Genomic DNA, 26,224 nt, shown 5'->3' with positions numbered 1-26,224 from the left:
TGGGCTGCATCCAAAGGAGCATGACCAGCAGGTCGAAGGAGGTGATCCTGCTCCTCTACTCTGCTCTCGTGAGACCTCACTTGGAGTATTGTGTGCAGTTCTGGTGTCCTCAACATAAAAAGGACATGGAACTGTTGGAACAAGTCCAGAGGAGGGCCACGAGGATGATCAGGGGACTGGAGCACCTCCCGTATGAAGATAGGCTGAGACAGTTGGGGCTGTTTAGCCTGGAGAAGAGAAGGCTGCATGGAGACCTCATAGCAGCCTTCCAGTATCTGAAGGGGGGCTATAGGAATGTTGGGGAGGGACTGACTATTCATTAGGGACTGTAGTGACAGGACAAGGGGTAATGGGTTAAACAGAGGAAGTTTAGATTGGATAGAAGGAAGAAGTTCTTTACTGTTAGGGTGGTGAGGCACTGGAATGGGTTGCCCAAGGAAATTGTGAATGCTCCTGGCAGCGTTCAAGTTTGGGTTGGACAGAGCCTTGGGTGTCATGATTTAGTGTGAGGTGTCCCTGCCCATGGCAGGGGGGTTGGAACTAGATGATCTTAAGGTCCTTTCCAACCCTAACTATTCTAAGATTCTATGATTCTGTGTCAAAACACTAATGGCCCCTTGCTACATCAAAATTAACAAATGCAAAAAAAGTATAAGAAATAAAAAGAGTCCCTGAATCCTCGTGTGTGCCAGGGGCACGTATGGTCTTCAGGGACTTTAAACAGGTGATGATGCTGTGACAGCTGTGAAGCCTGTGCATGCACGCGTGGACATGGAATATAAGATTTTGTTGGTAACTTTAATGGTTTTCTTCTTCAAGTTCTGTGTAATGCTTTATACTTATAATACCCATTTATAAATATCCTTGTGTCTTCCCTTATTTTATAGACAGTAGTATCATGGAGTTACTAGGTTTATCATTTTCTTTTCTCATTTGTAATTGCTTAAATATCTTGAGTGTAACAAAGTGGGCAGTAGGTGAAAAGGCTATGTTGGCTGGGATGCCTGTATGCATGTCAGTAGCAACCCTGTCTAGAGCTGGTTTCAGAGAAAGCTTTCAGCTGCTGCTAGTCTCAAAACCCTAGAGGATCTGTCTTTTTGTGACTTGGTGAATGCAACTCACATTTTGCCTGTCCCTCTCGAGTTCTGGCAATTAAGCCCTTATCCTAGAGATACAAAATAAAATTGCATAGGAGTCTTCCACGTTACTTTTAATGCTAACATCTGTTAATGAACCCAGTTCAATTGTCTAGATACACCCAGCATGTGGTTTCCCATGTGTTTCCGTATTTGCTTCATTATAGATTGAAAACCAACCCAGCCCCCCAAAAAGCCCCAAACAAATGAAACAAAAACCCTCACCAATGATAATATTAATTTGCATTAGAAATATGAAGGATAGTAATGATGCTTTGATTTCCAGGATTTACAGGCTAAATTTTGCTGAAGAAGTAAAAATTATCTGTAATGATATGCATGAATTGCAACAAGGAAAGATCCATCACCAATAAGATATTCATCCAAGCATCTGCTTACCTGCTCTCCATCTGGAGCAGAAGTGCAAGGAAGCAGATAATTGTTGATTATGGAAGCACAGGTTGGAGAGTGCTAAAAATGAAGTGAACAGGGACAGTAATGTAGATCTACTTGACCAGGGAAATTACTTAATATTATAGTTAATACTGAGGTATTAGGAATTAAAATCTATACATGCTGGATCATAATCACACTTCCCACAGAGGTAGATAAAAAGCAGATTAAAACCAGAAAATGTATCCACTTTTTCTACATAATTTTTGGATCCTTTAAAGTCTTTAGCCTTGTTTCTCAGCACATTTTAGTGCTGGAAGAAAATACTGGATATATGCTTTAAAATGTATCTATCTTCATCTAAAAGAAGAAAAGAAATTTCTTTTTTAAAGGATGTATATTGTGGCAGTTCATATAAACTACAGCCAGATTAGTCTGCAGTGTTTCCTGTTAGAAAAATATACCAAAAAGCCTTCAAGTACTATTGCTCCTTGTGCTACCTCCTTGTTACTTTGATTCCTTCATTTTAAGCTTGTCATCGATGTCAGTGGTATTAAATCAGTGTAAAGGAGTAATTTAACCAGTTCTATATCCAGCCAGACAGTTTCCCCAGGGCTCACCAGAACAATGTTTCTGCGTCCTTCTCTGGATTATGTTCAAAGACATTTTTCATTTGGATTATGACTTTTTTTTTATTTCAAATGGGAAATAGAAAATATTCCTCTTTCTAGTTGTAGATAAAATTGAGTAATATAATATTCAGACAGGGATGATCTGTATAACTTCTCTTGCTGATGCTTTGCGTAGAAATATCCTTGTGTTTTGACACACTGATTTCTTGTTCTCTGACAATGGTATAATTTGCTTTAAGGATTGTTTCAGTCGTTTCCCAAATATTTCTTAGGCAGCATTGGAAAGAAATAATTGAATTTTGCAAAGTTAGACCAACCTTTATTATGAGGAAAAAGATCTCTTTATGCAGACTCATCAATTTCCCCCTCAAAGATTATCTTAATTAAAACTACACTCTCTTAAAACAGACCATCGCTTATGATTATTCTGAAGTTGTGCAGATTAGTTTTTGTATCACATATGATAATTTCTTATTGCTGTTGTCTTGTAGAATTGCAATAACAGGTACTGTAAGCAAGGGTCAAGCTGGCTTTCCATTTGAAAGCCCTAATGTATTTGGGGGGTGCATTAAGCCTACAAGGATAAATCTTGCAAAGGCAACAGCTTAATGAAAGGCAAGTCTCAGCACAGGCAGGGTTTTATTCACTCAGAGTCTTCCCAAAATGGTAGAGGAAAACTACAGAAAGTTTAATACACATGTCAACCAGCACCATGTTTGTCCTGTTTAGAGATATTTACAGACTCAGTGGGGCTTATATAAATAGATAACAAACATTACAAAGAGCAGTACACAGACAATTTTTGCTGCACTGGAGTCAGATACTAACATATATTTAGAAAGAGATTGAATCATCTGATTTTCATGGACTCCTTAAAATGACAGTATTTAGCCCATTCTCAAAATATGCTCTTATTCAAATGGTTCCCAGCAGTTTAACACCCCATCGCTCTTCCCATAACATAGTCATTTGTGTAAATCTTTGTATGGATAGTACTTTCCACTATTCAAATCTTTATGCATCTTTCAACTGTGCAATGGATTTTATCAGACTATTAAAAATAAATTATGCAGGCTTTGTGCCACACAATCAAATCTCTGCTTGTTAAGCATTTAATGCCAGTGATCAAACCCCCTAAATGTCAGAAAGGTTGTAGCCTAGCTGTGTTACCTGCATAAAATAAAAGCTTGTCTTGCAGGTAGCTGTGCATTTTCACGGACAGAATTGTTCTGAATAAAACAATTAGGTGGAACATTCACTCAGAAATTGTGGTGTTTCTTCTATAAAACTGCAGTTACAGCTATTAGGCAAAACATGTATGATAAATGAGGGATATTTGGTCCTTTTATAGGATATTCTCTATTCCTGGCCTTGATTCTAGCTCCTTTCTTTTGGTTTCAGCTTTAGGCACTGAAATCCAAAGAGATTCGTGTTCTTGAATGGTTTGCCTTTGGCCTATGTCATTGCTATTCTGAAAAGTTGTTCCCCAGATTTCTACATGATTTCATGAAATTTTACACTTCAAGATCATCAGTCCTGCAGCGGATCTACTAAAAAAATATTGCAGCTTCAACATGATATGAGACAAAGTGATATCGCCCACTCTAAACTCCAACAATGTGGATTTAACTTACAGCAATGCTGCAGATCCTTGAAAAAATCTTGCAGCTCCTCAGTCAACTTCTACAAGAAAAGAAAGAATGATTTACCAAGATTGCTTTCCACATAAAGGTCTATATGTTGGGTTTTTTGTTGTTGTTGCACCCATCTCCTTAGTACTATTTGTTTCAACTTTCTTATGGCAATTATTGCACCATTTTTTCTCATCTTGGTGCATAAACTGCATTGAAAAAGCAAAATGGCTGCAATAGTGAACTTGTACAATCCCTGCCAGCAGCTCCTTCATCCAGCTTCTCATGTTCTGCCTTGCTCCAGCAAGACTTCTGTAACTGGCAAAGGATATGCCAGATCCCCTTACAGATACATGTGTGCATAAAAGATAAACTATCTATTATTACCACCAGTAATGGATTTATTCCTTTATCTCTAGTAATAAATGTCTGTAATTTGGATCCATGGTTGAAACCTTGTCCTGGAAAAGGTCGGTATTATGGAGGTCATTACTGTCACAACAAAGGGAATCCTGCCTAGTGCAGTCTTTAGCTAATATTGATGAGTGTGTCCTCTATTGCTTTGATGAATACAAAGGTATTACCACAGATTTACACCAAAGCAGGGTGCCTTTTCATCCCCTGGAAGCAGTATGTCTCTTGGCTACTCCAACTTCATCTGACAGTAGCAGAAAATTAGAACTAAATATCTGAAATTGGAATTAAATCTATTATTCTCAACATTGCTGAGGATAGAAATGGCATTGCTGCTGTGTAGTGTTGGGGAGAAAAAAGATAAAATTAAAAACCCAGTTTGACTGACTGTAATGATGGGCTAGAGAACAATCAGCTCTTTGCAAGAACTGGTAATACTGGTGTAGAAGATGTTAGGCTATTCATTACAACCTGGAATATGAATTGACGGAAGGAGGGAAGAAATGTGTCTCTGTATTGTTGGTGTGCTCATGGAATTAGTTTCATTATCCTTCATCAGATTCAGAGTCTGTTTAAACATCAGACCTGTGTCCAGGTCAATGATTAGCTCTAGGGAGGACTAAAGACTGTAAAGTATCCCATTAAGGATGTGGCATAGAGTCTTTTGTGAGTACAGTGTGCAGATCTGCAGCTGCAGCTAAACAAAGCGGATATTTACATATGGAGTCACATTGTTCATGAAGTGCTTGGTTCGAATGAATACGTTTTATCGTTCTCTATCTCACAGGAAAAAGGGCCCCAAATACGTCTATTCATGCTGGTGTAAAAAGCATGGTGTTTGAAATCAAATTACCTGGCTTGATTCCCAACCAGCTGAGTTATGTCTGCTACAGGACTTGACAAGGATGGCTTTTCACCTTTCATGAGCTCCAGATCTCAGGTTGTCAGGAGCTGGGCTAGTCCTCAGAATAAAATAGACCACTTGAGGTAGTTTGCTTTAGGTCCAGCTGTTTGCAGGCTTTGTGGTGTAATCTGGCCATAGGACATCAAATGCATGGGAAGCCTAGCAGTGCTTGGTCTTCTGTGTCATGGGCACCAGAGGGATGCTGGGTGAATGGTTGTGGTTGTCAGTCATGATAGAAAACCCATCTGCTGTCTTTGGGGACCAGGACCTTCCTGCTGATGGAGAGCTGCCAACTGTGCCATTTGTGCACTGATGGCTACTGTGAGAATGAAACAAGACAGCCAGGGGGTCCCCAGGTGCCCAAAACTTGATCTTACTTATGTCACTGACAAGCCTAATGAATCAAGAGGTTTCAAAGTCAAAAAACTGAATAAAAATCCTGACTATATGAGCCTCATATATTGCCTACGTTTTTCAAATCTCAGATGAGTGCCTTTCGGGATCATTGATAATGCTTGGTCTTAGAGAGGTCAAGACTACTTATGAAATGTTGATTAATAAGTTGATTAGTTGGCTGATTAGATGTGAGGTTTAGATGTGGATTTTATTTAAGTATTAGCAATAGTTATGAGAAATTTATAGCACATACTTAATATCTCAGTCATAGTATCTAATGATATTTCAGTAATAAAGCCTTCCTTTCAGGTGATAGTCCTCACCATTATAACAAAACTTTAATCAAAGGATTAAATATTCTTTCTTTTTGGTTTACAGTCTTCAATTTTTTTTTCCCTCTGGAAAGCTTAAAGAGAACTGCAAGAAATATAAATCTTAGAGGGAATTAAGCTCCAGTTTTAATTCCAATAAAATTACTGAGAGCATCTCACAGACTTTTTACATAAGCATATAAAAACACCTTGCAAGTTTTATTTTCATAACATGCCTATGAAATAGGGATCTGCTGCAGTCTCAGTTTTACACCAGAATCCTGGCCCACAGAGCAGCCAGAGGCTAGTTTTACAGTAAGATTGACACGCCTCTCCTTTGCTGTGAACTGCAATGCTTACCACCACCACTAGACTCTGAAATCACCTAAACTCCATGGATAGCTCAGAGTTTAGTGTTAAAAGCTTTCTATAGCTACATGTCTGCTTATACCTCTCTGAAACTGAGACTTAACCAGGGTGCAGGTTTCACTCATTCAGTTCACTCATTGAATGTTTTTCCATAGAGGTCTGGAAGAGCTACAGTCACAATATGTAATTCGTATGTCTGCTGTGAGCCTGCTGATTATTTCCGCCTACATAAAGGCTGGAAGCTGCTTAAAATACTTGATGAATATTGAATAAAATACAGAGTCAGCAGTATAAGAGGTTACCAGTAAACAAATTCCTATAGACACTCGATTTAGGTACAATCTTGTTTTTACTCTAGCTAAGGATCATTTCCCTCTCAATAATGTTAAATAATGTATATGCACATCAAAATGTCTATTGCAATGTGGAATAACCATCTTGTTAGTGTAATGGTGCACGGTGTTGATTTTTGAGGACCCTGGTAGATGAAAATCCATTTCAATTCTTTCACTGTAGATCTAAATTCCCCTTTTTATTGTTTCAGTATCATATTGCTTTGTCACTTACAGTTAAGTGCTATGGTGCACAATAGGAGGTGCATTATTCTGTACCTGAAATTATAAATACCACCTATAGTTGCAGGTGTGTGTGCATATTTTATTTCTGCTATGGGTCTTTCTACATCTACAATTCATAGCTTCAAATACACAGTTACTAAAAATTTATGCAATAGCATAAATTACTCTCTATATCTTAAAGCAGATGTGTGATCTTTAGAAGGATTTGTTTCTGGAAACAACTACAGCAGTATTTAATTATTTCTGCTTAAAATCAAGCAAACTTCACAGACAACATTTTTTGTTAACCTCAGTGGATTTGCTTTTAATAGCATAAAAAGTCTGGCTCATGATAAGACTAAAAAATTATTCTATTTTAATCCTTTTCTGACCTGCTTTTCTTCTGTAATCTTTGGAAAGCTACAAAAAAAAAGTATGTTTCCTTAGTGTTGTTTTTTCTAATATAGTGAAAATTATTTTCTATCCAGGTTACAGTGATTTTGATCCATATCCTCCTAGGTATCTGTTTTCAATTGCTATTCATGTCAGTAGTAGCAAGAAATATTTAAGTGTTTCAAGATCCAGCCTGTTTTGTGTTAGATTACAGACAATATATTATGCAGGCCACAATTTACCTATCACTTACTGTGTGCAACTGTAATTTAAAAATATCCAAATTCATTGAAAAATTTATGCGTGAATTAGACATGAGAATATGCTGACTTCTGCCTTCATAATTGAACACCCACCTTGGAAAATGAGAAGTTCATTGACTTAGTGAAATCCTAGCTCTGTCAACACTGTAAGCAAAGTTTCTCCCTGTGCATACTTAGGTTGAAATTGTCTCTTTGTGGTGGGAAAAAAAACTGTCTTCACTTATTGATAGTTGTAGAATCGTAATGACTCCAATCATTTTTAAAATCTTGCCTCCTGTCTTTTAAAATAATTAATAAATAGCAATGTAGCAATCACAGACACCATTACTAGTTTAAGTGCACGTGGGAACAAAGCCAGAATAACTTGACTTGGGATTGATTCATTATAATATTTTCTTTGTAACAATGTTTGATTCATTTTTATATTATTCCTAGCAATTAGAATATAAACAGGTACAATACAATCCAAAAAAACAATTCTTGAGGACCTCAAAAGCAGCTTCTTTCTCTCCGTTTACTCATTTCTTTTCAATTAACTTTGCAAGAAAAAGTATCTAGAAGACAAAAAATCAGTAGCATTTTATTTTGACCAAAGCAGGAAAACAAAACCAGGCTGAAAGCATGGATTTCCTTCTGTTTCCATTCTTCCTTTGTTTTGCTCTAGTTCTTTACATGCACCCATTCCCGGGGGAGAAAAATCTATATTGTCCAATTGTCTTTCCATTAAAATCTGCAACAAACTCCTACAGCTTTATAGAGGAGCAAGATCAAGGTAGGAATATTTGTTCATGTATTGATCACTCCTGCAGGATATCATGCCTTTTCTCAGAGTTGATAATCTAACATCGCTTTCTGATCTGGCAAATTCTACTCCCTGAACATTGTATGGCAGGAGGAGATTGCTGCTTTTTGTCTGTGTAATTGCTTTGAAGATTTAGGTCTAGATGTTAATCTCATAAGGGCATTATATCTCAGAGAGTCTCAGAAGAAAAAAGAAAATGTTACTAATGGATATGCAGGGAGCATTGCAGCAGCATTTTTCATGTAACAAACAATGCATGACACGAACCTGAAATTAGGATCTGGCAGACATGAAGCTTAGAGGGAGAACCCCACAGCAAGCTCTTACTAATTTCACTGTCATTGCTCATAATCTGCCATATGATAATCTCAATAATTCTTTAAATATTTCTACTTGGGGATCTATAAGTCTTTTCACATATAAGCCCAAGTTTTACACTTGAAATACACATACCTTTCTTCCTCCCCCCAAGAAACCCTGTAAAATTATAAACAGCAACACGCTGATCACAGAGCCCATATCTGAAGTTTTAATCCCCAAATTATCTTTTTTTTCCCATTTACTTAAACATAGGCGTGGGGAGAAGTCAACATTGCTTGGTTGTGAGTGCATCAGTAAGAGCATGTCCAGCTATGACTCTTTACTGGCAATGTCCTCACATACAGATTCACTTGTAAAGATTTTTTTTTTTTTACTATTTGTATCATAGCAGAGCCCAAATGCAGTAAATGAAAGTAAGGCATGATGTGATGTACACATATACAGCAAAAGGTAGCTCTTAACATCGTGTGAGCTTAAACCACCATAAGACAAGAAACATGGGATGTGGTAGCAATATCCTGCATTGTGGGAGAACTGAGGCACGGAGATTATGTGCAAACATGTGCTTGAGGAGTCTGAGGGGAACTGGCCTTAAAACTCCTCAAAAAGAGGATATCAGGCTTCCACACATGCACACACAGTTTAGATAGTATACTCACTTTGAAGTCACCAGAAAGATTTGCTAAACTACATCTGAATTAACAGTTTCAGACCAGATTTGTTTTTTCTTCTTAGTCATTACACAGAAAACTACTTTTCTTGGAGTGCTTATTACCATGATCTGTCAACTAAATACCCTACCTTGTCTTTTCTGTTGATTACTAGTGCAATCCATTTTACGTGTTCTGGGTAATGCGCTCTTCAAGCCCTGCCTGGGCTGAGGTGGAATCCCCCAGGGACTATCAGGGTTGTGGTTCTTGACTGCAATGTAACACAGGTTATTATTTTTTCCCCTCAAAACATTTATATTGCTTATAGGTAGGTGTAATTTCAATTAGCATTTTGGTTCTAGCTTTCACATGTTGAAAAGAGAGAGGTTTGGGATGACAATGCTTTGTCATATTTTGGTTTCTTCTGTATTGCATTGTTTAGCTTGAAGTATCACTCTGTGTATCCTTGCATAATTATCACTAACACAGTTCAAACAGATAGAACAGCTAGAATTGAGGTTCTTTTTACCAGCTTTCACATATTCCAGTGTTCCCCTTAAGACCACCAAATATTCTACCTCTATGGCTGTGCTTCACATGGAAGGATGCACTAATAGCATCACCAGTGTATTCAAGATGAGCAAACCTTTTAGCTGTTTTTCATCCTATCACCAAATTCTTCCATGATATCATATTGCATATAAAATTGGGAGCCTAACGAAAAAAAATCAGTTTTGTGCGGCCCATAATGCTAACAAGCCTGAAGAAATTTGATAAAAACTTCGGATGCTTTGTACATATGCTAAAGTGTTATGTTTTGGGTTTGTTTTTTTGTTTTCTTGGCTTTTTATTCCTCTAATTGTTGCTACTGAAGACAGAAAGTGTTTGAAGATCTGAAACTTTTCATTTGAAGGAAAAGTTGCCTTCTTGTTCTTTTTCTCATGCTGTGTTGACATGTTTTCATCAGCTACATCATGTTACCTCTTCTACATTAAAGGCTAATCACAGACTTGGAGTCTGCAGTTACCAGCTACAAACAGAAAGATTTCTCCCTGTGAGACCACAGCATTCCTCAAGCAATTTTCCACCTTTATGCAGGGTTTTTTGCTTTGTTTCATCAGGGTTGTGTGGTTTTTTTGTTTTTGTTTTTTGTTTTTTGTTTGTTTTTTTTTTTTATTTCTTACCATCTGCCTTGCAATTAAGTTGTTTAAAAGCACCCACATCAAAGAAGTGTTCTGGTTCTCTACAAATAGACCTCACTACTGCACTGCAGAAGTGACAAAAATAATCTACCCAGTCTCATAGCTTATAATGATGAAATATTTTTTCCTGGCATTTTTTTTTTTGACTGTAACAAAAACAAATCACAAAAAAGGCGTATTCTCTCAATCTGTTTAAATAAGATAATTCTTAGCTGAAGAATACCTAGTTAGACAATGGAAATCTAACCAGCAACATCTATTCTTTGTAAGTCTTTTTATGCATACATAAATGTATACAAAATTCCTAGTAATCTTTAATTTTCTTGTGGGTTTTTTCAACTCTTTTGTTGCATTCATTGTCTCTGTTAAACCCACAATGGTATGATACCATACCTAAATTAGATGTATATTTATTTTTTATGGAAAATGGTATGTGTGGTTTTAATGTTATTTCTAGTCTTCAGGTTTTATGGAGTGTGGAAAACAAGTAGGTTTGAAGAAAGGGATAGAAAATTAAGGTTGAAGAGCAAGTTAAGAATCCTCAGCTAGTACTTCACATTAACTGTAGTTCTAAGGGTGTTGTAGGGATGAGTTCTTCAAAGCATACAATATTTAAACAACAAGGTTATACTGAATGTAAAGGCAAAGCGAAAGAAAAAAGCGTGGGTTAGAGAAGCTGTTTAAAATAAATGGCAGCCCTGGCATGTTTTCCACTTCATAGAACCACAGAATGGTTTGGGGTGGAAGGGACCTTATAGCTCATCCAGTTTCAACCCCCTGCCATGGTCAGGGACCCCTTCCACTAGAGTAGGTTGCTCCAAGCCCAGTCCAACCTGGCCTTGAACACTGCCAGGGATGGGGCAGCTACACCTTCTCTGGGTAACCTGTGCCAGTGTTTTATCCCCCTCATAGTAAAGAACTTCTTTTTTTATATTTAATCTAAATCTCTCCTCTGTCAGATTAAAGCCATTCTCCCTTATCCTATCCCTACAGGCCCTTGAAAAAACTCTCTTTCAAGCTTTCCTGTAGGCCCTCGTTAGGTACTGGAAGGCTGCTCCAAGGTCTCCCTGTCTTGGAGAGACATTGTCCAGGCAGTTCAAGCCCAGCTCTTGTCTCCACAAGAGAGGTGCTCCAGCCCTCTGAGTATGTTTGTGGCTCTTTGGACTCACTCGAATAGGTCCACGTCCTTCTTATGTAGGGGGCCTCCCAGCTGGATACAGTACCCACGAGAGGAGTAGAGAGGGAGAACCTCCTCCCTCAACCTGTCGGTCATGCTTCTTAATGTGACAATGAAACATCTGCATGAAAAGTGATCAGAACTTGAAGGTAATTTGGGGTTACATTTCATTGCCTGGATGCATGATTACCTCTGTGCTGCTCAGTGACCTCCCTAAACAATTTGAAACCAAGCTGGGAAAATGTGGTTTTCTGTTGTCTTCCTTTCTGATCTCTGCAGTCAAAAGAAAACAAATTAATTAGGGTGTGTTTGCTTTATTCAGAGAGTACTATTTTCCTTTTGGTATACTACGTCTTATTAGTCAACAGCTAATGGTCCAAATTCATAAGAAAAAACCAGGAACTTTTGCAAATTCCAATTCTTTCATTAAAGCCTGATGAGTAGACTGAATCTGATTCTTCCATCTCCCCTACCACAGAGGCACAGAGTTGAGCAGATCATTTGACACATGGGTACTACAGAAAGGTTTATTAAGTCTGAAGCAATCAGGAGAGAGGATTTGTAACTTATTACCAGCTTTGCCTTGTTATATTTCCCTTTTTTTCTCTCATTCCAGTGATTGAAAGTAACCAAATTTCAATTAATTGTCAAGTTGTGAGAGAATTAGGCGAAGCATTTTCAAAGCGATGTCAGACAGGAACATCTTGGCTGTGGCAATCACTTTGTTGCTGTGTGGTGGTTGTCTTAGAAACTTTCCTAACATGAAACATTCATGCAAATGAAGGAACTCTGTTTTTTGAAGAGCTCCTTAAAAGCTCAGATCAGAGGTGTCCTCTCTGTACTCTTCTCATCTAATGTGACTTCACAATGAATTTGTTTTCACACTTTATTTTCTTTTGGATTTATCCTTTATACTCCAGGCCTCATCCAAAGCTCATTTCAATCAGTAGAAAGATTTCTACTGATTTCAGGGGAACTTGTGTTGATACAAAAGAAAAGGCATCAAAGAGTCCCTCCTATTAGTCCTGGTGGCCATCAGGCTGCTGGAACTGGGGTCCTGCGTCATCATCCTGCCAGGTTGACCCATGCTGAATTATGCTTCCTCCTCTTTTCTGAGTTTTCTTCAGAAGAGGTCTCTCTTTTGCAGTTTCTCTCTCTCAAACAATGCTTTTGTCTTTCAGCCTTGTGATATTTCATCTGTCTCAAACTGCATCAGGTAAAAAAACCCCACCAAACCACAAAACAAAACAAAATAGGAAAAAAAAATCACAACAAAACCCAAACAAACAAAACAAAAGATATTGTAGCCTCTGTACTGATAAAACTGCATTGTAATATCTTCATTTAAAGTTAATTAAATCTGTGGAGCTGAAAGAGTGGAAGCAATGGCAGGATTTGCTCCACTGGTGTCTGTGATACATAAGCTTGCAGTTTTAGGTGAATCTTCATATCTCCTTTAGGAAACTTTTACCAAGATAAATAAAGGCAGGCAGGGTCAGCTCCATAAAGTTTAGCAGATCTAAATAATGTAAATTAATATCTATGTAAAAAAAAATATTATGCCCAAAGTCATGCAGCATCACTGTGGCTCAATGCTGGGCTCATCATATTCTTCTCAAGTGTTAAGGAATTAAGTTATTCTTCAGAGGAGTCCTCCAGGGCTGCATTTATGACAGAGACCAGCAGTATGGGGTTCAAAGCATAACACTATAAGCAACACTTACAGTTCACAAAAAAAGCCACTTTTAAGAAGGAGTGAATATTCGGTGAGCTCTGTAGTGAGTCTACATTAAGGTCTGCTGTATAATGAACACATTAGTAGGCAAATTTAATGACCAAGATGTAAAGACTGATCTATTCTCTCATGGTAATGGCTGCTTTAGAAATAAAACTTTTTAACCTAAACAGAGTGAAAAAGTTTAAACCTTGACTACATGTGGAAGCATAAACTGTCTGGGGAAGAATAAACCCAGAGAGTAGCCTGCTACTGAAAGCTTAACAGATTTATATAATGTAGAAACCGGGAGGTATCCAGAATGCAGAACATCATGATTCTGCTGTACTTACTAATAAATCAATTTATTTGCTTTCTATCAGACAAACTTGGACAATCAGAACAATTATAACTGATCAGATATATGTAGATTATGTTGGTTTGCTTTTCCTTTCAAGGGTATTTTAGAGTCCAAACATGTAAAGATCATTTTCACATAACCCCTTTAAAAGTGAAACACTGCAAATCTCAAATGTACATTACTACAGCAGAGCTTGTGCAGGTAGAGAAATGGCTACAATTCACCATGAAAAGCAGGTGTGAAAGCCGGAGAAAAAATTCAAAGTGAAAAATGACCAGGGTTTGTTAGCAAACTGTTATTGCTAACTTAATCAAGACATTATATTTTTACTCATGATTTTAAGTCTGTTTGTTCTTTAGTAATAATCTCAATTTTCTGAAGAAATATTGAGTAATCTAACCTTAGTAGTAACAAACATATGTCTTCCATTTAAGTAGTCTCTCTAAGGATTCTCAAGAAATTCATCAGCTTTACAAACCATATATAAATGAATCATACAGATTATTTTGCCTGGCTGTTGTTGATCACATCCTAGTAAAATAAATAAATAAAAATTCTTGCTTTTACATTAAAAAGTCTTGAAATGGAAAATTCTTAACATACAAGATCTGAATTACCAAAGGGTTAACAAAGTATGTTGCACCATAGAAGCAGAAAGCAAGACTGCAGACAGTGCTCTGAGTGCAAAGCTGTCTTCCTTCCCTGATAATAAAATAAAGAAGGTGATTTCAGCACAACTAATTGTCAGAGATAAGAAACAAATGTCAAGGAGGGAGGTGAATCTGGAGCTCTGCCCCAAGTCTGACAGGCAGAATGTGTTAAACACCTTACCTACATTAGCAGCTGAGATGCTCCTTAGCACAAATGGGATCAGAAAAGAGAGATTAAGTCTCATTTGCTTAGCAAAGAAGTGTGGATGTGGTTTGTATCTAAAATACTCAAAGTCAAAAATGCATTTCAATAATGGACCAAAAAAGAAATGTTCAATATACTTTCCCAGTGGGGTTTACCTGTTTTGGAGGAAGTCTTTTACCCAACTCCAGAAACAGAGAAACATAAATCAGAGAGCTGTGTAAATAAAGCATTCACAAAAGCATGTTTTCTGTCATTAGCCAAACCGCTCATTGTTGCAAATATTCCTAGGAGTACCATTTTATCACAGCCTAAGCAATGTATTTGTACTGCAGAAGCCTTCAGTAAGCACTTATTAAAGTCAACTATACAATGCGTTAAGTGGAAACCATTTATAAATGTAATCTGAGAGTTAAATGCTGTTAGTCATTTTGAAAGTATTGATAGAGCCTCTGATTAGAACAATTAGATATTACTTATTCAGCCACTTACTGAGAAATGAGTGTGTGTGATGGAACAGAATTGGGGCTGCTGTGCTCAGTCAAACCTGTACTGTTATGCAAAATTTGTCTACACGTTGGATAGCAGGTTTTTAGTCAATGATTGTGTTCCCAACATGTTTGATGCATGCAGACTAACCCCAAGTATAGCTGTGTTTTAGATACTCAGTTTAGGACATTCAGGAGAATCACTGTATTTACCTATGCCCTGCTCACACATCTCAAGGGCTATACAATAAGGTTTAAATATTACAAGTGAGCAATGTATGAACTGAAAATAATTCTAATTTTAATGATGTTTTGTCTCTTCCAAGCCAACTGCTGTCAGGGAGGAAGGCAGCATTTTCCTGGGCAGAATTTTTCTTAAATGCAATTAAAAGAAATAGAAGGTTAAAATAAAACAGCAGGACTGTGAGGAACAGGGCAGGAAACATCAGTTCCTTATGGACTATGAAATGAAAAAGGCTTACTAATTCATAAACTAAAGGTGTCTGTGCTTTAAAAGAGAAAACTTATGGGACACACTTTAGTTTTTCTTTTTATTAACCATACGATGTGCTGTGGGCATGTAATTTCTTGAGTCTGGAATTCACTCACTTTCTCAGCTCTGTCTTACAATACCTGCCAACACCCTGAAATAAGAGCATTACACAGCAACAATATCCACTAGCGAAGGCTTGTGTCTGTGGTGGGAAAAACCATTTCATGTTCTGCAGGGCTGGCAGGGAGCAAAGGAGTGAAAGGGAACAAGAAAATGGAAATGGAACAGTGACGAAAAAGGAAGGAAAAGAGTTTCAATATTCTGCTGATTTGTTTTCTCTTTTTAAAGAGTTAATATTATCGTTGTTATTATTATACTGTGATGTAATAAGACCAGTATTGTTATTATTATACTGTGATGTAATAAGACCAGTATCCTTCTATGACCCTTGAGCAACTGAGTGAGGTGCTCTCCATTCGCATGCACCTCCTGTGTCCTGAGAATAAGGTTTGGAAATAGAAAAAACATGTGGAATATACGAAGTGTTGTTATCACCTTTCTACAGGCAGAGACACGGAAAGAAGTGGCGAGAGAATAGAGGAAAGAGTGGTAGCAGCACAAATCCACTTCAATTCTCCGGGGTCATAATCTTGATGCTTTCCCTATGACAGCTAAAAATGTATAAAACTTACTTGTCATGATTTCCAAGATGAGGAAGGATTATTCTTTACCTGCTGTTATTAAATTCTTCCATAATTATCACAGCCACAGAGCAGAATCTTGCTAAATATATCCTTAGCTTGACCAGCTGTAGCAGCTCTTATGCTCTTAATATTGCTTAAGACTGACATCATCAGAAACAAGATATTTCTCTTCATTTCAAACTGTTATTAATTTTTAACCCTGGCTTTCAAATAGACTATATGATGAGATTAGAAGCTGGTTTAATTATTTGAATGCTGCTTTCAAATTCATATCTGAGGTATAACTGTAGAGTGCTGTATTACGGCTAAAGAGAACTGTTGCATGGGGTACAAATGGGAACAGCTACAGGTGATACTTTAGTTCTTCAGAAGGTGATTTATGAAGCCTTCTGGACAAAGAAGTGTTAGCAGTAAAAAGAAGCTCTCTGGGGAAGAGTAAAGCCAGAGCAGAGAGTGGAGAATTGAAAGACACAATAAAGATTATTTCACTTAATTGTGCTTCTCAGTTCAAGGACTGGTTCCCTTCACTGATAGCAAGACACTACATTGCGGTACAGGGAGAGAGGGGCACATATGGCACCTGCTGTTTCCTGTGGATATGTCTTTAAAAAGTGTATGCCTATATGGTTCATCAGAGTACCTGTGAGACTGCCTGGCTTCCTAATTTATCTCTTTATGCAGGTGGCATATAACTACCTAAATGCATAGAAAATTCCTGACAGCGGAAAGTTCTTTGGTTCAGCAGACAAAGCTGTGGCAAGATTTGGTGTTTCCAAGTGGAGGCTGTATGCAGTTGGGTCAGAAGTGAAGCAAATGGCCCTAACAGTGTGTGCATTGCCTGCCATTTACCACAGAATGAGGAACTTATTTTTATAGAACATGTTTTAGAAGGTGTTACACCAAGCGTGATGCTTTTTGGAAAGCGGACCTGTGGTTAGGCTGATGTGGGAACTGTCAGATGCCAGCACTCCACAAAAAAGCAGGCATGTGTTTTGTGGAGCACTCTGCACTGCTCCAAACTGTATCTACTGAACCAAAGAAAGACAAGTGTGCATTAAACTCTGTCCCCAAAAAATGCAACACCCTCAATAAAGTACTTTCAGCCCTTCATACTTCATTATCTACATCATATAAGTGGGTCTAGTTCTGACAAAAGGCATTGCTCAGTAGTAAAAAGAGTTACCATTGAGGGTATCACCTTGCTGATCTACTGCTTTCATTTTGGAAAGTCTGAATTCAAAGTCTTAAACAAAGTATGTGGCAACAAAGTTTAGACAATAAGTTAAATAATTACATTGACAATTAGAAATACTTGGAAGTATTTTTATGCATTGTCTTGCATGCTTAAGCATTGCTGTAAAACTGTTAATGTGTGCTGCTTGCAAGTTTACTGGTTAAATGCAAATTGAGACCTTCAGGCTGTATTGTAACTAATTATTCAAAATATTACTATTAGCAGGTGAGACAAATTCTATGAAAAGTAAAATGTGAGTGAGATGTCTAAATTTTATACTGCATGAGATTTCTACCAGCATAAATTTCTAGGACTCAATATTTCTGGATATAGTATAATGCCATCATATTTGAAAGATCATGGCAGTCAGGTGAAGTTCCCGACGACTGGAAGAAGGGAAATATAACCCCCATTTTCAAGAAGGGGAAAATGGATGACCCGGGGAATTACAGACCAGTCAGTCTCACCTCTGTGACTGGCAAACTCTTGGAGCAGATTCTCCTGGAAGGCATGCTAAGGCACATGAAAAACAAGGAGGTGGTTGGTGACAGCCAGCATGGCTTCACTAAGGGGAAATCCTGCCTGACCAATTTGGTGGCCTTCTATGATGGGGCTACAAAACTGATGGACAGGGCAGAGCAGCTGATGTCATCTACCTGGACTTGTGCAAAGCCTTTGACACTGTCCCACACGACATCCTTGTCTCTACATTGGAGAGACATCAATTTGATGGGTGGACCACTCGGTGGATAAAGAACTGGCTGGATGGCCACACACAAAGAGTTGTGATCAATGGCTCGATGTCCAGCTGGAGACCTGTAAGGAGTGGTGTCGCTCAGGGATCAGTGTTGGGAACAGTCTTGTTCAACATCTTTGTCAGTGACATGGACAGTGGGATGGAGTGGGCACTCACAGCAAGTTTGCCGATGACACCAAGCTGTGTGGTTCGGTTGATACGCCAGAGGGAAGGGATGCCATCCAGAGGGACCTCGACACGCTTGTGAGGTGGGCTGATGCCAACCTGATGAAGTTTAACCATGCCAAGTGCAAGGTCCTACACCTGGGTCAGAGCAATCCCAGGCACAGCTACAGGTTGGGCAGAGAAGAGATTCAGAGCAGCCCTGCAGAGAAGGACTTGGGGGTGTTGGTCGATGAAAAAATGAACATGAGCCGGCTTCAGTGTGCGCTCGCAGCCCAAAAAGCCAACCGTATCCTGGGCTGCATCTAAAGGAGCATGACCAGCAGGTCGAAGGAGGTGATCCTGCTCCTCTACTCTGCTCTCGTGAGACCTCACTTGGAGTATTGTGTGCAGTTCTGGTGTCCTCAACATAAAAAGGACACGGAACTGTTGGAACAAGTCCAGAGGAGGGCCACGAGGATGATCAGGGGACTGGAGCACCTCCCGTATGAAGATAGGCTGAGACAGTTGGGGCTGTTTAGCCTGGAGAAGAGAAGGCTGCATGGAGACCTCATAGCAGCCTTCCAGTATCTGAAGGGGGGCTATAGGATTGTTGGGGATGGACTCTTCATCAGGGACTGTAGTGACAGGACAAGGGGTAATGGGTTCAAACTTAAACAGGGGAAGTTTAGATTGGATAGAAGGAAGAAGTTCTTTACTGAGAGGGTGGTGAGGCACTGGAAGGGGTTGCCCAGGGAGGTTGCGAATGCTCCATCCTTGGTGGTGTTCAAGGCCAAGTTGGACAGAGCCTTGGGTGGCATGGTTTAGTGTGGGGTGTCCCTGCCCATGGCAGGGGGGTTGGAACTAGATGATCTTAAGGTCCTTTCCAACCCTAACTATTCTATGATTCTATAATTGTATTGCAAATATTTTGCAGTAATGATGTTTCTGTTGCTAATAGCAGAGGAGCAAAAAAATCAGGTATTTCAGGTAGCCAGAGTTGACACGTTAACATCTACCTAGTAAATAAGGTGTGGGTTTTATGAGGTATGCTCTACTGGGGACAGAGGGAAACAATCTTCATCCTGATTTTATGGAACTGGATCAGTCTGAAAGTGCTGTCAAAGCTCCTTGCAATGGTGACCAAAAAAAACTCAGACCAGGGTATGGAAAAGTATTCTTATGGTGAGGAACAGCTGCAACTTCAATGTAACTTTAAGGCAGCTATATAGAGATGGATTTATATTATTTCAAAATGACCTTGAGCATGTACATAATCTTCAGCACTTATTTTCACTCTGTAAACCACAGCCACCTTTCCAGTGGCCCACAAACTCATGGCCTGGTGGCTTTGAATAGCTAAAGGAAAGCAGCAGATATTGGGCCTGAAATCACCAAACATCAAACCCTGGTGAGATTTAATTGAGATTAGTAAAAAAAAAACCCAAACAACAAATGTTTCCAAAGACCTGAACTTTTCCAGTTCCACCAGCTAAAAAGGCAGTCTTTGAAATTATTTTAAAATGCCACTGGCAAATATTCAAGGAACTCTTCATTTAGAGTTTAAAAAAATCTTCTCTTTCTAGTGTTCCTTAGTTCACATGGATTTTATTCCGTATATATCTAAGAACAAACAGGGGGTTCTGTAAGGAGGCACAAGCCAATATTTATGTGTCAATAGGAAAGGCAGGCTAAGTCTATTCATGACTGAATTTTGAGTGATTTCCATATGTTAATGACAAATCTTTGCTTTTTGCAGTATTGCAATGCTGATGGAGAAAAGGAACTGACATAATCCAATTTCATATCAGGGGCTGTCTTATAATTTTAGAAAAACAACATTTACTAATCTGTTAAGTAAGTCACTGATATGATAAAAATTATGCTTAATATGATAAGACTTCATTTTGCTTTAGTTTCCCCTATCACGTCAGGGAATTCTAGTCTCACTAACACACTCCAGAAGCCTTACAATTTAAATGACTTAGGTTAAGTAAAACAAGGTACGCTTAATGATTTTACAGCCATTTCAGTACAGCAACATTAGTGTTATCAGTCAATCCCTCAGCAAACAGGTAATATGTTCGATGTGAGTTCTCTGAGATGATGAGTATGGGAAGATGGCACTTAGGGCTGGAGGTTACCTTTCCGCAACAGCCCTGAGTGATAGAAGTCCTTTGAAAGGACGAATTATTCTCTATAGTATTAATGTAAAGACAGGCAAAACATAATGGATCTGGATCATTTCTTGAAATGTGGAAACTTTTTACAACCAGAAACCAATGCAGTAATGTCAAAATATTAACAGGCAGTTTGAGCTAGTATTTTCCACACCTGCCAAATGAGATGTACTTTGGAGCATGAGTTTGCTGTGGGGATATTGCCAACTTTTTTCTTGTTTAGATATAGGAATTTGTTTGCCTCAGACCCATAGTCCTGTATTTCCACATTTGCTCTTTGACAAGGAGCTGGCACTGTATGCTTTGGAAAGAAGCAGATGTCTGCAACACGCCAATTTGGGATGCTAGCCACTCCATCTTCATTCATAACCACTAAATAGAGGGCTCTAAACCCAGATGCATGAAGCTTCATGTCTCTGGTAAATTTTCTAGCTAAATATGCTCTAAATACATGCTTGTCTTTTCAAGTATAAAAAGATAATATAGTATCATTATATGCTGAATGCTTTTGTTAACCCTATCAATGACCAGCTTTTAGAATCCAGCTACATTCTTTGCATCAATTAATTTCACTAACTAATCATACACTGTGTAAAAGCAATCACTTTTTATCCATTTATGGTTATGTCCATGGCAGAGAGGTTGGAACTAGATGATTTTAAGGTCCTTTCCAGCCCTAACTATTCAATTATTCTATGATTCTATATCACTGTCAGTGATCCCTCTTTCATGCAGTCTGAAATGGTGAGAACATTTCTTTGCCATTCATTATGTGATATAATGCCCTGATCTTTTCTGTGTCCAAAGTGAACAGCCTTACTTTTTCAAATGTGTAATTCCTAATTCTTATCACCATGCAGAACTTGTTTCCACACTAAAGAGGAAATACCAGCAAGTGGTCAGCTAATCTTTATTTTGTGCACCTCCTAGATTAGTTAGCACCTTTTCCAGAAATTTAAGTCAGAACAAAAATTTATGTTATGCCTTATGCTGTGTATCCTCCTTATATATGGTTCCCATTGGTGGTGCCAGGAAATAAGCTGTTGGAGAGTTAAGGAGGGATACTCATGTAAGAAATTAATAATCAAAAATTCAGCAGGAGAGCTTTACTTCGAACGCTGACATGGCGGACCAGAAACACCACCCCTACCCCAGCTGTGCACAGCTGGGAGCAGGCCAACCCTTTGGTATTTCTGCCAGAGCTGATGCCAGAGCTTGGGATCCATGAACCCAAAGGACCAAATCAAAGGGGAAGGTTTATGCAAACTCTTGTCAAGGAAAGGCAGAAGCCACACAGCTGTGCCTGTGACATACTTCTTTTTGTAGGTATCTGTCAACCAAAGCTGCTGAGAATTGTAAAGGTTATGTTAGATTACAAAAATGAGATGGGATATAGTAGTCCTTCTGTCAGATAAATAAGTCGTAACTCCTGCAAGGGAAAGGAGTCTAAGAATACCTCAACCTAGAGCTTAGAAAGGGAAATGCTAATGAGTTTAAATCAAAGCTTATTTGCATGCAAAAATGCAAGCTCTTTAAGTATTAGCTTCATAAGCTGTACAATAACCTCTTGGAGTCGCTAGTAATGTGTTTGGTTTCAGTAAGAGATGCTGGGCTGGGAGCCCTGAAGCCTGAAGGGCTGTTTAGTCAGAGAGGAGATGTAGCAGCATCAGCAATGGTGCAGAATGCTTCCTGGGACCACACAGGTGCCGCTGCACCCCTCGGGCTGGGCACTTCTGAGTCCCAGTGTGCATCCTTCCATATTTATTGCAAACAAATCTGGTCTCTGCCATTTGTTTACCCTTGTATTCTGTCTTCCTGCCTTGGTATGCATTTTTAATTAGGTGCACTCCAGTTCTTTCGCTGCTTGCTCGCACTTTAATTTGGGAAGTGCAGTTTTCATTAGCTCTGCAAATAACCACTGTTCTTTGCAAAGTCAGATCTATTACTTGCTAAATTACCTTGCTTAGTCCTGGTTATCAGTTATACCAATAATACTGTGCTCTCTAATTAGTCCAGCTGTTAACTGTTCAAATTCACATGACTTAGCTGTATTATGTAGCTCTGCACCAACATGATCAATGCTGTCACTTGGCAGATATTTTCTTGCAGAGAAAAGCAGCTTTTCCAAGCTCCTGGAAAAGGTTTGGAGGTTTTTTCTTTAAATTTCAGAATGATTTTGTCTTGCAGTTTGCACTTTTCTTTGTAAGCCCACTGTAATGTACTGCTGATTTCTAACGCCCCTAAGCCTGTCACCTCGAACAAACAGAGGATTTCTCTGTCTTCAATATCTTCAGAACTACTTGCTTCCAATGAAAACCACAAGTGCTATGATCTTCGCTTCCCAGTCCTGGGCCACGTTCAGCTCCTGGCTGAGGGATTCAAGTGGCTTCATTCTCTGCTAGAAGTTTACTTGCTCCTGATACCCTGTAAAGACCCAGTGGCTCACGGGTGTATTGAGGAGATAAAGGGGAGGAAGGAGTAAAACAATGGGACCCCCTTTTCTGCTGAAAACTTTTGATACCACTGATGAAACACCCTGTGCAGGTCTTCTACAACTGCAAGGCTTTATCTATCATTCTAGATTTTTAAGAGCATTCTCAACAGCCAGTCTTTTATGTTAAATTCTCTACCTCAAGCACCAAAGAGCAGTGTAACTCTTCTTGTGGACCATTTAAAAAAAAGATCTCATAGCCTATTTCATAATCTGAACCTTTTATCAAACTATTAATTTTTGCCAGAGTAATTCAGTGAGAAGAAACTGAGAAAAAACCCAAACAGCAAAGCATGAGGTGTGTCCATACCTTTTTGCAATACATTCAACACGATATTTTAGTTGTTAGCTTCAGTATTTACTTTCTAAATTTATTTTCATCTTGTTTGTAGACTTTCAAGCAAGCTTTCAAGTACAAAAGAGCATTTAATTTTGGATTTGGATGGAACATTTTGTTCAACCCAGAAAGAAGGTTAATTATTATTTTTAAATCTGCCAAAAGCTTAGACAAATTTTCATGCCATATTGACTGAAGTTTTTTTAAATTGAAAATAAACTACAAAATCTTTCCAAATCTGTACATACAATTATTCTTTTCAGTTAGAAATAAGATGCAATGTCAATGTGCATAGGTGGATGGCTGTGACAGGGGGAGGTTAATTCTCTTTCCTCTTCCATCATCGTATGGCACCACAGATTGAGAACAGACCCACTGGTCTGAGCAGAACCTGTTTACAAAATGAAGTGTAACTTGCTGTGAACATATGCTCAGCTTTTGTTCCTAAATAAGTAAACGCTTTGACATGAGAGCATAGGCAGCTCTTGCTGTTGCTCACAGAGGAAACGGGAAGATTGGAAACCCCTGTGCAGACCCAGGGAGCACAGGGAAGGGCAAGTGAAGTGCCTCTGACTGCTCTGCACGTGCACAGGAAGAAGTCAGTGAAGAGCTCTTCATTGTGAAATTACCCTGTGGAAAAGTTAACCCAGAATTGAAAGCAAATGCACTTACAGTAGCAAAAAGAAATTTGGTTAGTATTACAATGCGCTATCACCCTCCTTAAACTTGTTTGAAACAATCTGAGACCATAGAGCAGCAATTTTGCGCGTTTCCCCATTGAAGTTTTTTTAGATTATGTTTAACAGCACCGAAGATAAAGGTTTGCCTTGCCTTTCATGTAGCCAGGGAGTCTGAATGAGTTCTCAGATGATTTACAAAATGGATCTGATTTGAATTTAATTTTGAAAGACCCGGTCCAGCAGCATCCTCTAAGGAAGGGAGGTTTCAGCCAGACCCATGGTGTGTATCAATAAGTCACCATTTACTGAGTCATTTTCAAAGCCTATGGGTCCATCAAGAGCATTTAGGGCACATTATTAAGCTTTCTTTTAAAATTTTAATTTTCTCCATAGCAGTATATATCCCTTAACTTTCATTTACTATGGCAACCAAGAAAGAATGAAAATTACTGTTGTAACTTAAATACCCAAAAGCTTGAATATTGAACAGAGACTGTGCAGACCATGGGGAATTCTTCCAGTCTAGTAGAAGACAGGCAAAAACTATTCAAGGCTTTTCTGTTAAAAGAAAAAGGGGTTGTTGTGGCAGGGCAAAGCCCCCTCATCACTACCCTCTCTTTTCGTCCGAGCATGAAACATCCCATTTGCTATGCGCAGAGCGGACTGGGGCAGCATCACACTGGTGGGCACCTTTGGGTAGAACCAGACCTCCTGTGCTCCTCTTTCACAAGGTCACTGTGGGAGATGGTTTAGATGAATCCGTGTCAGAATTTGGGCCAGCTCAAAGCTCTGGCATGCATAGAAATCTTTAAAATCCTCAGGAAAAATATGTGGAAGTGCTCTAAAGAGAGTTGGGTACAAAAGTGTCACTTAAAGAAACCAAATCACCACAACTCAGCTGAGCTACAGCCAGGTGAAAACATAAAAAGAGACTTTCAGATAAAAAATATGAGAAAAACTTGTAGGTGGAAATACATTGAACTAAGGCAAGAGAAATCCAAGCACGGAGACAGTGGTGTGTGTATAAATGATTGCTGAAAAGGAAAGAACGGCCCTAATATTTCAGAGACCTTATTTATTTGAAGTAGTTTAGGCAGGATGAAAGATATACTGTCATCTCCTCAATCTAGAAAAATGTTTTGAAAAAGCTTTATTACGCAGTATTAAAAGGTTTGGAATAACAAGCTGGTCAGTGGTTTCACATCCTTCCCAGTTCACAAAGAGACCCTGGTAGTCCCTACAGAAACTCCTAAACTCTTTTCTAGATAATGAAGGTCTTCAGCACAAACTCTGCTTATGATTTGTGTCTACAGTCACTAATTGTCCTTCAGGAGCTACTGGAGCTACCTCCCTTTTCTCAGGATCTAATCCAGCTCTGACAAATCTTCCTGAGAGATCGCTATGGCAGGTGGAGAAATCAGGGATTGTCAGTGGCAAGTTTACAGAAATACAAAAATAAGTTCTTGGGCAATTTTAGAACTTCAGTGATGTTGAGCTCAGTTTCAGATATCAGATTCACAAAAACAAATTTTTTTCCCTTTCTTTGTTAAATTGGGTTAGACAATAAATAATGCATGACATTTATATTCAAGCATTTCTTTTTGTATTAGCCTAGGTAGGAAGTAAAACAGTATTTGCTTCAACATCTTACTAGAGCTTCTGGAAAGTTACTCTTGAAATAAATAAGTGAATTAATAAATAAATATTAATTGGGAAGCCTGTTTTTCAGCAACGATACGTTGGCTTTGTAAACAGACACTGCACTGAAGCTCGGTCAAAATTTAAATCCAGGTTTGTACTCGTTCTCACTCACTTCCTGGGAAAAATTAATGAAACCATAAATTTCCAGTATAGTAAGATGCAAGTTCCAGTACCGTGCAAGAAGTATGATCCAGCTAGAGTTCAGATTGCTAATTCCTTACCTACAGCTACGTATGTATTAAAAAACCCTGTGAATAATTCCACCTTAGGTAGGATTCTTCAGGAAAAAATCTCACTAGATAACATCTGTACAAGTCTTCCTGCAGACTCCTCAGGTTATGGCTGCATGATTGTTTAGGTGCTGAGAAAGCATTTGACAATTTCAATTTCATTCCCACTTTTTACATGGGTCACAGTGCTTTATGCCTATCTGAGTCTGTAAAGACCTCTGGTATCACCTCATATTTCTCACAGGACCAAGGCAAGAGATAAGAAAGTGTGCTTTCTCCTTTGTTGTCCTTTAGGATCAAAGGTTTTAAT

This window comes from Psittacula echo, assembly GCF_963264785.1.
Source record: "Psittacula echo genome assembly, chromosome: 9".
Taxonomy (NCBI): domain Eukaryota; kingdom Metazoa; phylum Chordata; class Aves; order Psittaciformes; family Psittacidae; genus Psittacula; species Psittacula echo.
Note: the sequence above shows the minus strand (reverse complement) of the source record.